Source organism: Podarcis erhardii (assembly GCF_964252035.2).
Source record: "Podarcis erhardii genome assembly, chromosome: 8".
NCBI classification, from domain to species: Eukaryota; Metazoa; Chordata; class Lepidosauria; order Squamata; family Lacertidae; genus Podarcis; species Podarcis erhardii.
This window is the reverse complement of record NC_138499.1, coordinates 86847680-86860922: the sequence shown is the minus strand read 5'-3', so window position 1 is coordinate 86860922 and position 13243 is coordinate 86847680. Positions and strand designations below refer to the sequence as shown.

Here is a 13243-nt window from a genome sequence, read left to right as displayed (position 1 = left end):
AAAGGGCTTCAGGATAATTAAAAGTGGGGTTTTGCCACCCTTAGGTGCTCATAGAGGAAGTGATGGCATCTCGGGTGACCAGCTGCTACTGCACAACAGCACTTCTGGCACACCCTGGTTTGAACCCAGTTGGGCCCGGCTGTGGAGCTGGGCACCAGCCGCTGCCAACCTCTCACATCCAGTTGGTGAATAAAACTGAACAGCCCAGTCCACCACCTTACAGCCCATTCCAAGAACACGCTAAACTTTTAAAAACAGCACAGGATGTGGAGCATCACACAAATGCAGAAGCATGTGAGAATTGCAGGATTCATGTGCAAATGTGACATTTCAATGCACAGAGGAGTAGCGTTTTCTTGTTGGACCTCACCTAGGAGAATTAAAAAAAAACACTTCTATTTCAACATCTCAAGGTAGGGTGGTGAATTTTAGGTACAGCTGTTGATCTAACCTAATACTGTATATATTAATATTTTTGAAAGCAAAAATGGGCTTGGCCCTACTCCCTCCAGTCAGCCTTTCTTAGCCTTGCTTTTTTCATCCATCAGTTTGAATTACTAATATGATTTTCTTCAGAATTATATGAATCTAAATTTATTGGAAGAGATTTTTCTGAGACATTTTTCTGAGAATTTTCCTTTCTGAACTGTTTAAAAATCCCCCTACCCAATGCCTTGCAGAATAGTTGGTGAAATTCACATGACAACATATCCGATGGGAGCAATTTCGCATTCAAACAAGTCTCAGGAGTGACATCATAACCTGTTTATGCCTTGTTTAGGCATGTGGTCTGCAAAACTGGAGACTTCCATAGCCATGGCAATCAGGGATATATGAGAGACCTGCATATACACAGCCACTTCCTAACTGAATCTAATCTACAGCAAGAGGCAGGATTGAAAAGCCAGACTTAATACTCTCTACAGCAATTACTCACAGAAAATAAAGGAGCAGATGTAGGAAGGAGCCTTGAAGGATATATTGATGTTATGCTTGGGTATCACTTGCTGTCCCTTGGCTGGATCTCAATGCTGGCAGGTACAGTGGGCTTCCAGACACCCTGGACTTTGTGTGACTGCTCTGTCCTCCAAAGCAGCACATCATCTCAACTCGCTCTGCATCTTGGTGTTGGAAGTCCTCATTCCAGATCTCTGAACCAGCAGTCCTTCCTCTTGGGTGTCCAAAAGCCCTGGATCAGTTTCCAATGCAAATAGCACTGGCAATAAAATGTTCTGAGGTTCCGCAGCTGAGCTCACCAGAGGCACTGAAAAACGATGAGCTGGGATCATAAGCATCTTAAGCTGCATTCGGGATTTCTCTGAATTTCAGACTGAAAGGTACAAAGCTATGAAAGAGATGCCTGCACCCCTGCCAAGAGACAGGTCTGTATTTCTCACAGCATCGTGGGAGTACCGTATTTTTTGCTCTATAAGACTCACTTTTCCCCTCCTAAAAAGTAAGGGGAAATGTGTGTGCGTCTTATGGAGCGAATGCAGGCTGCGCAGCTATCCCAGAAGCCAGAATAGCAAGAGGGATTGCTGCTTTCACTGCGCAGCGATCCCTTTTGCTGTTCTGGCTTCTGAGATTCAGAATATTTTTTTTCTTGTTTTCCTCCTCCAAAAACTAGGTGCGTCTTATGATCTGGTGTGTCTTATAGAGCGAAAAATACGGTAATTGGTCAAGATTAGCTTAACAGGAAAAAAATCCAGTGCGCATTTGAGCCGCTAAGGCCACGTAGACTTGCACTGACAGCGGGGTCAGGCATCAAAAGTCAGGCACCTTCCAGGGGCCCAAACCCTGATTCTGACCATACTAACAAGGAGCCTCGTGGGACTGCTCTTCCACATGGTAGTGAGAAGGAACAGAAGCCACTGCCTGCTTGTTCGTAATTCTAGGACTGTCCCTGGAAAGTATGGACACTTGGCATGGTATAGAACCTCAAAAGAATGTAAATTATAACTGTCAAATGGTGGAAACCCAAAATACACAGCGGGGGGGGGGATCTGATTTGCATATTGTATGTAGCAACAGTATCTGTTTGTTGGTCTGAAGTACTCTTGAGTCTTCCGCAGTCGGCTCTACAGAAAGCCTAGACGATGGCTCTCTCTGCCTGGCAGTGGCAAGGCAAGCACAGATGTGCAGGTCTTGGCGGATAAAGGATCTGTGCATAATTTTTAAAAAGCTAAACGGAGGTCTGCCTGGCTCTTATTCCAAGAAGAGGTGAAAGAGCAAATGAGCCATTTTGTTTATCAGTGGCCGGGAGCACCTTTCCTCAGCTTCAGCTGGTTAAACAGCTGTGACTGTTTCTGGACCAAAATAGTTTGATCACCACAGTTTAGGTACTCATGACTCCAAGACCTGAATGCTGCACTCAATGTGAGGCTTCCCTATTGATTGATCCAGAAACTGCACTTCGTGCAGAATCCTGGCATGAGGCTGATGCTGTGACATGCATATCAAAGGGATACATTGCTGCAGTCATTATCCCTCCATGTGGCCTACCTTTCAGGCTTGTTGGGAGGATAAATGCTGGAGGAGAATCCTGAACATTCCCAAAAGCTTCTGCACAACCTCATTCTACACCTTACCACACTGCAACCACTGATTAAGGGGTAGGGTTGGAGTTTGCAGTTCACGAGGTTAGGATATTATATGACAGCTCATGTTCCCACATTAAATGTTGGAAATATTAAATGTCCTGTAGAAATATCGGTGAGCCCTTGTCTGACCAAACAGATGTACAGTATTCCTTAACAACAAAAAGTAGGCATTGCACATAGCAACCACTAGGTGGCTCTCTCTGCAAGCACTGCACTTCTGACGGGACGTGTGGCTTCATTTTTGGATCTGACCATGCCCTGTGCGATCTGCCAGTACTTTGGTTTCCATAGGCTTCAGTGGGGCAGGGAAAGCTTAATAACTTCTGAACTGCTGCTCAGAACTTCTCCCAACCAATGCATGATCGTCTTCCATGGAAAACCTGAATAAAGTACGCAAGTCATTCACACTAAGATTGGAAAGAAATGTGCTGGATCATTTCTCAAACAAACAAACAAATGGGGCAGTATCGATTTTCAGCACTTTTTAATTTGCTGTACCAGTGGCAATTTTCATCAGATTGGTTTGAAATCTGAAACGGTTGTAGACCTCATCGTGCAGATCATGTATGTAAAATTTCAAGGTGTTAGCTCAGCAAGCGTCATTTTTATGAACTATAGAATCTTGAAAGTGAACTTTTCCCCCTCTCACCATAACTAAAGGGAAACACTTCTCGCCCCTTATTGCACTTTTAATTGCCTTTTTGTTCGTTTTAGTAAATAGAGTCATTTGATCACATTTCAGGTGGTTGCATCAGGAGGTGTGATGGGGAATGGGTATCAAGTCATCCAGAGTTGGGTCCCAGGTTCTCCTAGGTGGGGTCCCAAGTGAGAAAAGGGATCCCTAGATCAGGACTGGTGAAACATTTCCATTTCCATTGACAGTCAGCTTGAAGGCTGCATGACTAGCACACACATATGCCCATGCACACAGACACCAGACACCAGACACAAAGCTCTCTCTCATGCCAGCTCTTCAGGGATTGTTCCCTGAACAGCCAGGGATCAATGACAACGTTTCCCACCCAACTGCCCAGTCTTAGCCCTGCAATATGAGGAGAGGGGAAGCCATCTCTTGGGGAATGATCCTTGGATACCAGCAGTGTATCCCACCCCAACAGCCCTGCCCAAAAACCTTCCTGAACATTTCTGCTGCTCCTGTTACTATTCCTGTGACCTGGACTGCCTGCACAAAATGTGCCGGCCTCATAGATGATTGATTGGGCTTTGATTGGGTTGCACAGGAAGAGGCTGGAATCAATGGCTTTTTGCTTCCAGCTTTATGAGACTGTGCTCCCATGAAAAATGCCCCTGTATGGTGGCTGCTTATGCAGCAGATGTAGCTAGGAGTGTTTAAACTAGTGCTAGGTGATTGTGTCCCAAGTTACAAAGAAAATGCTGTCAGGCTGCTGATGGAAGCCAAAACATTCATTCATTCATTTACAACTATGACCATCAAGGTCATGGGTAAGCAAACTAAGGCCCAGGGGCCAGATCTGGCCCAGTTGCCTTCTAAATCCGGTCTGTGGACGGTCCAGGAATAAGTGTGTTTTTATATGGACGCGGGTGGCGCTGTGGGTTAAACCACAGAGCCTAGGACTTGCCGATCAGAAGGTCGGCGGTTTGAATCCCTGCAACGGGGTGAGCTCCCGTTGCTCAGTCCCAGCTCCTGCAAACCTAGCAGTCCGAAAGCTCGTCAAAGTGCAAGTAGATAAATAGGTATCTCTCCAGAGGGAAGGTAAACGGTGTTTCCGTGCGCTGCTCTGGTTCGCCAGAAGCTGCTTAGTCATGCTGGCCACATGACCCGGAAGCTGTACACCGGCTCCCTCGGCCAATAAAGCGAGATGAGCACCGCAACCCCAGAGTCGGTCACGACTGGACCTAATGGTCAGGGGTCCCTTTACCTTTACCTTTACATGAGTAGAATGTGTGCTTTTATTTAAAATGCATCTCTGGGTTATTTGTGGGGCATAGGAATTTGTTCTTTTTTTCTTTTCTTTTTCAAAATATAGTCCAGCCCCCCACAAGGTCTGAGGGACAGTGGACCAGCCCCCTGCTGAAAAAGTTTGCTGACCCCTGGTTAAGGTGGTCCAAGCAAAATGGAAGGAACAGGCCTGGGGTTCCAAAACAGAAGGGAAGGGAAGGGTACTGTTTCAGAACCACACTTTGCCCTGCAGCTAAAGCAGAAAACAACAAACAGCTGTCTTAGCAGTGTCTTGAAGCAATTGGCAGAGCTTTATAAGCTGGACCAGGAAGTGAAGATGACAGCCCCAGCCCCAGTGCAGGTTATCAACCAGGGTGACCAATGTTGCTTCAGTGCCAAAACCAAGCTGGAAACCCAACTGGAATGAATCTAAATAATCAACATGGAATTGCATGGCAATTCCCTTCTCAAGCCCGTTGCACAGTGGTTTTGTGAAGAGAGAGGATGCAGAGGAGGGGAGCTCTGCAGGCTTTTTCCAGAGGAGGAGCAATGGCGTCTTCTGATAGACTGCCAGCATAATCAATCAAGCCTCCTTGGCCCATGCCCCACCAAGTGGTCAATCTTGGAGGCCCTCCATGCCCACCCCATTTCATTTATCATCATCATCACCACCACCAAATGGATTTTTCGAATTTATTTATTTACTTTATGATTGCTCCTTTAGGTATCTTTCTTTAATACTATGTTGTCAAGTTGGGCGGGTGGTTTGGGGGATCCACTGGAGTCCACAAAATCTGCCCCTTTTATCTGTTTTTTAAAAGCAATAATTCTTTTTCCTGACCACTACCACTGTACTGGGACGCGGGTGGCGCTGTGGTCTAAACCACTGAGCCTAGGGCTTGCTGATCAGAAGGTCAGCGGTTCGAATTCCTGCGACAGGGTGAGCTCCCGTTGCTCGGTCCCAGCTCCTGCCAACCTAGCAGTTCGAAAGCACATCAAAGTGCAAGAAGATAAATAGGTACCACTCCGGTAGGAAGGTAAACGGCGTTTCCGTGCACTGCTCTGGTTTGCCAGAAGCGGTTTAGTCCTGCTGGCCACATGACCTGGAAAAACTGTCTGCGGACAAACGTCCCTCGGCCTGTAAAGCGAGATGAGTTCCACACCCGCAGAGTCGTTTGCGACTGGACTTAAATGTCAGGAGTCCTTTACCTTTACCTTTACCACTGTAATACCAAAAACTGACGCCTCCCAAGAGACCTTGAAAGCTGCTCAATGAATTTTTTTAAAGGCCACACCCACTTTTACAGTTCAGTCACACCCACTTTGAAATGCCCCTCCAGAGCATTGGGTCAATACTGGCCCTCTGCCTTAAAAAGGTTAGCTACCCCTGCCCTAAAACATGCTCTAAACTCAAGGTCAGCTCTTCAGTTCTTCAAGACGTCCTCCATCTGTGTTCTTAGCATTGTCCCTGCTGCTTCATTGCTCCCACTTGCCAGCAGGAGAGGGTCCTTGGGAGCAATTGTGGTATATTTCCCCCCGCCCTTTATTAATAGTCTTACAATACATTACATAAATATATGATACATCTCATGAAGTAAATTGAAGTTTCAATCATATGCAGAAAAAAAGAAAAGAAAAACACATACTTTATCTTTTCTTACCTTGAACTTCTGCTGTATTTATGTTACCTTTTATGTGATCATTAACAAAAATTCTCATCAAAAATTATTAACAAAAAATATCCTAAGGACTTTGGACTTCCTGTCAATTCCCGTTGTATAATTTTATTTTGATAGCGAATGTACCTACCACTATTACTCTGTTCTTTATATATTCTCTAATACATTCTTACAACAATTTGTACCGTTGATCTTATTTACCATATGTTTCTTTATCCAAGGTCAATCAAGTGTTGCCATAGATGATAAAACCACTGGCATATTTTTGCACATATCTCTTATATTTGTCCCATTCTTTTTCCAAATTCTTGTCTTGAATTACCCCTTAAACTGTTGGTCAATTGCACCATTTCCACATATGCTTGTAGTTTATTCTGCCACTCCATTAAAGTCGGAACATTTTCCCCTTTCCAATTTTTTGCTACTAGTGTTTGGGCCGCCGCTGTGGCATATAAAAATATTTCTCTTTTTATATATATATAATATTTATTCAAATTTTAAAGATTACAAAGAGAAAAAAGAAAAAACAAGAAAAAGAGGGGGGAAACAGAAAAAATACAAACAATAAAAAAAAACAGATCAAACCTTTACATAACTTTCTTTCCTTTGCTTATTTCCTTGACCTCCTCACACCTCCCTTTTTTGTATTCTAGTTCAATTAGATATTTCAGCAAATCCTTTCCAGCTTTGTTTTTTCCTAATAATTTATCTTAATATACTGTAATTTTACATTCTCGTCTTTCACCAGTTAACAAATCCATTTTTACCTACCGTAATCCTTTATATCATTTCTGCTAAAACCACATTACTTCATTCCAACATCCTTCTAACATTCCTTAATTTTACAATGTTTCTGTAGATAAACTTTAAATTTCTTCCAATTATTTCTCTTAAGAAAAACTTAAGGGAGCAATTGTTGTCTAAGCTATCTCTGAAAGACTGGTCAAGGTGTCAACAGGAGCACCAGCTATGCTAGGTGGAAACTTCCCAAAGGCTTTCCAGAATCCACCCACTTGCACAGGTGGACCATGTGGTTGTATCGGCCTGCAGGGGGAGAAGAAATCCCATTAGGAAAGGGTTTGAAAAGGGAGTTCAAAGAAAAAACTCCACATGCAGACCACCATCCTCCTGGGCTGATTAAATGTCAGATCCAGAGTGGAGAATTGCACTACAAAGTGATCTTTAGCTCAGTTGGTAGAGTGTGAGGCTCGTAATCTCAGAGCCATGGGTTCAAGCCACACATAAGGTAAAGGATTCTTGCATTGCAGAGGATTGAACTAGATCAGTGATGGCCAAACCTGGCCCTCCTGCTGTTTTGGGACTACAACTCCCATCATCCCTAGCTAACAGGACCAGTGGTCAGGGATGATGGGAACTGTAGTCCCAAAACAGCTGGAGGGCCAAGTTTGGCCATCACTGAAGTAGATGATTCTATGAACTATGATTCTGTGAATATTTATGTGGATCTTCTTTCATGTGCATAGGCCCCAACAAGATAAGGCATCGTGTTACGGGTTTGCCATTTTATGTTGTTTTACTCTTAATAGTAGTGTATCCATCTAGAAGGTTCTTCATCTGGCTTCTCAAGGCTGAAATAATGAAATAGATGGCCAACCTTCAATGGACAAATAGCCAGCCAGAAAGAAGACTATCTGTCCTCTCTTGCTGTGTCCCTCGTTTGCGCTGATCTCATTAGATTTGCTGGCATTAAAGCTCGTGCAGTGAAAGTGCCGCTGCTAATGTCTGCCTCAGAACAAGCAGATGGGAGAATCACGAGCCCACATCCCAGTGGGATTAGACAATCCAAAGCACTTCACATGCTACAGCTAAGACAGCTTGGCTGTGGTGGAGGGAGAAGGCCAGGGAAGGAGAGGAAAAGTAGAGACTGGGGAAAAGCAAAATCTTAGTAACCACCAAACTGCAGGCAGGATGCTTGAGGTCAAGAGTGTGTATATAACATGGAGGTTGATGCCCAGTGGTGGATGTGGACTAACCATGCATTTAAAATGCTTGTTTACAAAGTTATTGTACTACCAACCTTACTGTACGCTTGTGAAACATGGACCACTCCTTGAAAAGTTCCACCAATGGTGTCTCCGAAATTTTTTACATATCACATGGGAAGACAGGCAAACTGATGCCAGTGTACTTGAAGAAGCCAAGATCACCAGTGTTGAAGCAATGATCCTTCAACATCAACTTCGTTGATGTTGCTCTATTCTGCTCTATTCTGAACATGAAAATGGAAATGCTGGTGATCAACAGAAGAGGTTTAAAGACACTCTCAAGGCAAATCTTAAAAAATGTAGTATAAACACTGAGAATTGGGAAACACTGGCCTGTGAGTGCTCCAATTGGAGAACAGCCTTTACCAAAGGTGTCATGGACTTTGAAGGCACTCAAAGTCAGGATGAAAGGGAGAAACGTGCTAAGAGGAAGGTACATTTGGCAAACCCTCACTGTGATCAACTCTCGCCCGGAAATCTATGTCCCCACTGTAGAAGGACATGCGGATCCAGAACTGGCCTCCACAGTCACCTACAGACACACCGCTAAGCCCATGCTCATGGAAAACAATCTTACTCGGCTACGAGTGATCACTAAAGAAGAAAAAGCATTCAAATAATCATACAGGCCAATTGCTAGGTGGCTGGCCGTAATGACTGATCTCTCATCCCCGCTCTCCCTATTTTTGCTCTGGCAAACTTGCAAAATACCAAATCAATGACCCTCTGCTCTGCTTGGACTCTAAAGCAGATCTAGTCAAGATGCAATAAGATACAATTGAGCGCTTCCACTGGTCTCTCTGTAGCACCCGTTTGGGAAGAATAGGTAATGATTTGCATCTTTCCCCCTCTTTAAACCTATTTTTCAAGGCTTTTCCTAAGACCTACTGCAATTTTCCCTTCCCTCCACCTTCTCTGAAACAAAAATAGCCACTTATTATGGCACCCCAGATCCCTGGGTCCTATGCCACCTGGGAGGGGAGATCTGGTCATATAGAATGACTTCTAAAGAATATCTTCCTTCTGTTAAAGTTTCTCAAACTACAATGCCTCAGATGCCTTACTCTTGGTAATCCATGAAAACCTGTGCATATTTACTCTTTTTTCAAAGTACTACTGAACTACTGTTCAGTATTATATTTAAGTGTTGTATTTTTGCTGCAAACCATGGCTAGTTGGCTGAAAGTGCACTATTTTGGCTTATGGAGAAGGAAAATGTGAGGCCAATCAAAACATGCTGCAGCCTAAGGGGGTCTCATTTAAGTTGGGGGAGGTGTAGCTAAGAATTATGGACCTCAGAAATACACAGCATGAGCATGTGCAGAGTGCAGCTGCTTGACGAGTGAGGAATCCCTGTATTTAATAAGATAATTTCTCAACAGCTGAAATATAACCCACCCCTCCCTGTCATTGTCATTCACGTGATGCATAGAATCACTGCCTTTCATTTACTAGGCTAAAAAGCAGACAGGTGTTTTTTTTGGGGGGGGGGCAAGCAGTCATCACTGTAGTGTTAAGGGAATCCAGTCTGTATTTTAGGTGCTCCAATTTACCAGAGCGGAGAGCAGCTCCAGTCCATGTTTTACAAAAAGCTGAGCAGCCTGAAGCAGCTGAAGGAATAGATTGCTGGTGGCTGTGTTTTCCCCCTCTGCCTAATGTGTGTTCCACTTTATTCTAAATAGGGTGATTTGGTCATCAACCTCCACTTAAAGAGTAAATCCTACCATCACCACAGTATTAACAACAATTGAGCGCTGCACTCAGTCGTTCCAGCAGCAATCGGTACCCTTCCTTACACAGTAAATGGCCCCAGGTCGAGGCTATAAGCGAACAGCCACCTCCTGAGACTGTGTTTTACATGACATTTCTGTTTCAGTTCCAGCCTTTAAAACACCCCACAATTTAACTTGAGCTTTCATTGCTCCAAAGTTACAGCTTACTAACTGAGAAATCTTATTTCTTTTTAGGGCATTTGTTGTTGTTGTTTAGTCATTTAGTCGTGTCCGACTCTTCGTGACCCCGTGGACCAGAGCATGCCAGGCACTCCTGTCTTCCACTGCCTCCCGCAGTTTGGTCAAACTCATGCTGGCAGCTTCGAGAACACTGTCCCACCATCTCGTCCTTTGTTGTCCCCTTCTCCTTGCGCCCTCCATCTTTCCCAACATCAGGATCTTTTCCAGGGAGTCTTCTCTTCTCATGAGGTGGCCAAAGTATTGGAGCCTCAGCTTCAGGATCTGTCCGTCCAGTGAGCACTTGGGGCTGATTTCCTTAAGAATGGATAGTGCCTAAAATTCATCCTTAAGAATTTTAGTGCATTTACATGCCACCTTTCCTGCCCAGGTTTCTCTTCCTTCCCATTTTAGTCTCAGAACTACCCTGGGAGGTAGGCTAGGCTGAGAGACTGTGACTGGCCCAAGGTCACCCACGTGAGGTTCACGGCTGAAGTGGGCATTTGAACCCCGTTTGCCCAGGCCCTAGTCTAGGGGTCGGCAAGGTTTATCTGCCATGGGCCACATCACTCCCACGGAGATCTTCCGTGGGCTGGACTGGCGCAGTGTGGCGCCGAAAATAGCGTCTGCGCATGTCCACAGCGCCAGAAATTGCTTCTGCGCATGCCCAGACGCTGAAAATTGCACCTGCACAGAAGCAATTTTCGGCGTCTGGACATGCGCACATGCGATTTCCGGTATCTGCGAGTGCACAGACACAATTTCTGGCACCGCTCAGCGAGTCCCTGCACCGCGCTGGGCTGGTTTAGTGCAGCGCATGGGGGATTCGCCAAGCGGGTGGCTCGGTTCATGGGCCGGTAAAACGGTCTTCAGGGGCCACATCAGGCCCATGGACCGCATTCTGCCGACTCCTGCCCTAGTCAGACACTAACCAGTATTTCTCAAACTTGGTTCTCTAGCTGGTTTTGAACTACAATTCCCATCATCCCTGACCACTGATTCTGCAAACTGGGGGTGATGGGAGTTGTAGTCCAACAACAGCTGGAGAACCAAGTTTGAGAAACACTGCGTCTACCTAATACAAGATAGCCAAGAAAACTACTATCCTCACCACTCAGCATTTCTTTTCTATTATTTTCACAAGCTTTATTTATTAAACATAAGGCAAGAAAAACAACAGTGTTCATCATGCAAATCTGCATTTAAGATTAGGAGAAAGGAGGGGGGAGGATAACCTGCAAAGTGCTATTTCTCAGGAGTCTGCAGTTCAAAATGTAGATTTTTCACATCCCTCCCCCAACCCATCCCAGATGGATGGGAGGGACCTCCTGGCCACAGCAATATTGTTCTGAATGGGGATTGGCTGGATTGTGCAGAGAGCTGATTGGTCAGAGAATGGAAGATTGACAGAACTATTTTCAGGAGTTTCTCTAAATTCAGATGGAAGGATAAGAGTATGTGGAGACCAGGAAAGAGTGTGGCTTTGGTTAGTTTTATGGAGGGGAAGGGCTTTTACCTTTTTTTTACTTGCAATTATATTTACCAGTAGACCTAGAGGACCAGCCTCCTCTCTTTAATCTATTTGCAATGTGAGGATTGACTTGGAAAATTTGTAGGACTTGCTGGTTTGCCTCTGCATGCAGCTGCAGGACTGGGAACAGACATAAAATATATAGCTATAGGAATGATGGTCCCACTCAACTGCTCCTTAAGATGCTATGGAGAAAAAGAATGCATGATTGCCCATAAGAATTAAAAAGTAGTTCAGGTCTCAGAAAACAACTACTGGATCTTGGGCTAAATTAGGCTTTACTTGTTCTGTTCCTTTCTATGAAAAGACCCTTGAAAGAACCCAAGAAAATATTTAATTAAATTATTATTATTATTATTATTATTATTATTATTATTATTATTATTATTTTAAAAAGAGCCTTGAAATGTTGTGTTGTGTTGTGTTGTGTTGTGTTGTGTTGTGTTGTGTTGTGTTGTGTTGTGTTGTGTTGTGTTGTGTTGCAACACAATTGTCCTGAGGCCCATCACTGGTCGCTGGAGGGGTGGGCATCCTCAAAGCTGATTACTCGCATTCTCACCCTATGCAATGGTTGTTCTGAGATTGAAACAGCATTCTCAGATAAGTGATAACAGTATTTTATGGGGAAAGTGCCTACAAAAATGCTTATTTTAGGGGAAATGCATTGGGGAAATGCAAGTACATCAATAATAGTATTTTCAGAGAAAGTGTACTCTGTGAATGCATCCCCCCCCCCGTTCCTATAGAACTTCTGAGTAGAGTCAGACCTGTTAGTTGTTACAACATACATGTTTGTACTACAACTGAAGTACACACTTTTTTGCACAAGTGTTTACTGAACTTCACATAATGAACTATAATGATCTACAAGATGGGTCAGTGGCTATGATTGGTGCCTAAGAGAGGGGAGTTTGCTGTGGTCACATAGCTGAGATTTCCTCTAGCTCCAAGCTCACATTCTCAGCTCTCCTGGAAAGAAAGAAAGAAAAATATGGATGAGAGATTCCAGCGAATGTTTGCCATGCTCGCACTTAAAGAAACAGGAAATAATTAATTAAAAATACTGGTTGGACTAGATGATCCTCCAACTCTACAATCCTATGATTCTGTGAAATACAGAAGCACTTTGGTAGGGATAGATAGCGACCAGCGACCATTGGCCATAGCTCAGTGACAGAGCACATCCTTGGCATCAAAGATTGAGATTGAATCCTGACAAGCAGTACTGTTTTTGGGGGACAGGAGGTGGGCAGGTGTGGAGGATTCCCTGGTCCTGAATGGGGTAACTGTGCCCCTGAAGGACCAGGTGCGCAGCCTGGGAGTCATTTTGGACTCACAGCTGTCCATGGAGGCACAGGTTAAATCCGTGTCCAGGGCAGCTGTGTACCAGCTCCATCTGGTATGCAGGCTGAGACCCTATCTGCCCGCGGACTGCCTCACCAGAGTGGTGCATGCTCTAGTTATCTCTCGCTTAGACTACTGCAATGCGCTCTACATGGGGTGACCCGGAAACTACAACTAATCCAGAACGTGGCAGCCAGACTGGTGACTGGGAGT

General features: G+C 44.5%; 1 long non-coding RNA gene across 1 annotated transcript in view; it reads right to left on the bottom strand.

The window, feature by feature from the left end:
* Positions 1–12102: 12102 nt before the first annotated feature.
* The window catches only part of LOC309347964, a 54495-nt gene continuing 53354 nt past the window's right edge, over positions 12103–13243 (bottom strand). Inside the window, exon 4 of the long non-coding RNA XR_014159085.1 lies at positions 12103–12655. This is a non-coding gene — a long non-coding RNA (uncharacterized lncRNA). The remainder of the gene's footprint in view (positions 12656–13243) is intronic.